A 2,709-nucleotide genomic window follows, 5' to 3' on the forward strand; every position below is an offset into this window, starting at 1 on the left:
CATGGATCACAGCAGTAACTCCACAATTATAATGGGAATAAGTCTCCTTCCATTTTGGCTCTCCTAAAGTCTACCCTTTTCACAGAAGTGAGAGTGGTCCCTCTAAAATATAAATCAGATAATAACATTCCCCAGTGAGTGCTCAAACCTCCAATGGCTTCTTCACATCTAAAATAAAATCCACATTCTTACCAAGGCCTGGAAGGCAAATCCTTACTTGAATTGGCCCCTGCCCTGCTCCCCACTTTGCCTTCAACCCCCTTACACACTGGACTCCAAACTCACAGGCCGCCTTGATGTGCTAGAACATGCTGGCATCTCTCTAACTCAGGCGTTTGCACTCGTTAATCCCTCTGCCTATTGTGCTCTTCCTTCCTTCCTGTCCATCTCTCATGGTCGACCCTCTCCCTTCACTCCCTTCTGCTGAGACAGGCCCCTCCTGTCTACCCTTTCTAAGATACCCCCACCTCCATCACTCTCTGTCTCTCTTTCCTACAGCATATGTCATTGTACAGTTGTCTTCTTATTGCCTGTCTTACCTACAGTAATGCAAGCTTCAAAAAGGCAAAAATGTATCTGTTTTGTTTACTGTTGTATTCCCAGTGCTGGAGCACTGGGGATTTGTCGAATGAATAGATGAATGAATTCAGAACCATTCAAAACTTGGGAGTGAAAGGATCAGGTGTGTGTTTTAGGCTGGTCACTCTGGCTGCAATGTGGAGTATATAAGGGGGTAGATTTGGGGTAAGGGAGGTGGGTAGACAGGAGTTAGAGAGACCAGTTTGGAAGTTCTTGTGTTAGTCCAGGTGAACAGTATGAAGGACTGAACTAAGGCAGTGGTATTTGGCATGAAGGAAGAGGAGATCGACTTAAGAAGTGTTTTGGAGATAAAACTGGCCAAACATGATCAAATTACATCTGGGCCTCTCTTCAGATTCTTGGCTACATAAGGGGATGATAAAGGATACTGGAGCCCTTAGCGGTTGCCGCCGGGGACGGTTGGAAGAACCGTTGTGGGAACGAGGCGGGCGACTTCTCCCTGCTCACGACCGGACCCCGCGAGCAGCGGAGTCGGCGCTACTGTCGCCCGACAGGCATTTAAATCAAACGATATTGAGATGGATTGGGTTATGAAACATAATGGTCCAAATGACGCTAATGATGGGACAGTACGACTTCGTGGACTGCCATTTGATTGCAGCAAAGAGGAAATAGTTCAGTTCTTTCAAGGGTTGGAAATCGTGCCAAATGGGATAACACTGATGATGGACTACCGGGGAGAGGCACAGGGGAGGCCTTCGTGCAGTTTGCTTCAAAGGAGCTAGCAGAAAATGCTCTGGGGAAACACAAGGAAAGAATAGGGCACAGGTATATTGAGATCTTCAGAAGTAGCAGGAGTGAAATCAAAGGATTTTATGATCCACCAAGAAGATCGCTGGGCCAGCAACCGGGACCATATAATAGACCAATAGGAGGAAGAGGGGGTTATTATGGAGCTGGGCATGGAAGTTATGGAGGTTTTGATGACTATGGTGGCTATAATAATTATGGCTATGAAAATGATGGCTTTGATGAGCGAATGAGAGATGGAAGAGGTATGGGAGGACATGGCTATGGTGGAGCTGGTGATGCAAGCTCAGGTTTTCATGGTGGTCATTTTGTACATATGAGGGGATTACCTTTCCATGCAACCAAAAGTGACATTGCTAATTTCTTCTCACCACTAAATCCAATCCGAGTGCATATTGATATTGGAGCTGATGGCAGAGCAACAGGAGAAGCAGATGTAGAGTTTGTGACACACGAAGATGCACTACCTGCCATGTCTAAAGATAAGAATAACATGCAACATCGATACATTGAACTCTTCTTGAATTCAACTCCTGGAGGTGGCTCTGGAATGGGAGGTTCTGGAATGGGAGCTTATGGCAGAGATGGAATGGATAATCAGGGAGGCTATGGATCTGTTGGAAGAATGGGAATGGGGAACAATTACAGTGGAGGATATGGTACTCCTGATGGTTTGGGTGGCTATGGCTGTGGTGGTGGAGGCAGTGGTGGTTACTATGGGCAAGGTGGCATGAGTGGAGGTGGATGGCGTGGGATGTACTGAAGCATAACCACCGATATAAAAGTCCTGACAACAGCATCTGGTCTACTAGACTTTCTTACAGATTTAATTTCTTTTGTATTTTAAGAACTTTATAATGACTGAAGGAATGTGTTTTCAAACTATTATTTGGTAAAGCAACAGATTGTGATGGGAAAATCTGTTTTCTGTAGGTTTTATTTGTTGCATACTTTGACTTAAAAAAATAAATTTTTATATTCAAAAAAAAAAAAAAAAAAGGATACTGGAACTGTAAGTGGTCCAGAATGAGAGGGAGCAGCCAGTGCTTTTCCATTTCAGCATTTCCATGGATTAAAACTGCTGAGGCATTCATGTGTCCCTTGTGAAGCACAGAAGCATTGTCTTGCTGCAGATCCCAATGACTACAATGAGTTGGATGTATTTTTGGCACCAGATAGATGTTCAATAATAGTTTTAATGATAGTTTCTACAGCAATTGGGTTTACGCTAGAGGCTGCCCATCTCTCTAATGACTAGGGCCAAGCCAGCTTATCTTATAAGATCTGGCAAAATTACAGTGTGAACTGGTAATGCCGTGGGCTGTTTGACAAATTATACCAGGTCTGTCTCTGAGGAAC

General features: G+C 44.4%; 1 pseudogene; it reads left to right on the forward strand.

Annotated features, from left to right (window-relative positions):
* The first annotated feature begins 1,046 nt into the window (after window positions 1-1,046).
* On the forward strand, window positions 1,047-2,349 carry LOC137226671 (heterogeneous nuclear ribonucleoprotein H3 pseudogene; annotated as a pseudogene).
* The last annotated feature ends 360 nt before the right edge of the window (window positions 2,350-2,709 follow it).

The sequence above is a fragment of the Pseudorca crassidens genome, chromosome 6, assembly GCF_039906515.1.
Source record: "Pseudorca crassidens isolate mPseCra1 chromosome 6, mPseCra1.hap1, whole genome shotgun sequence".
In the NCBI taxonomy this organism is placed as follows: Eukaryota; Metazoa; Chordata; class Mammalia; order Artiodactyla; family Delphinidae; genus Pseudorca; species Pseudorca crassidens.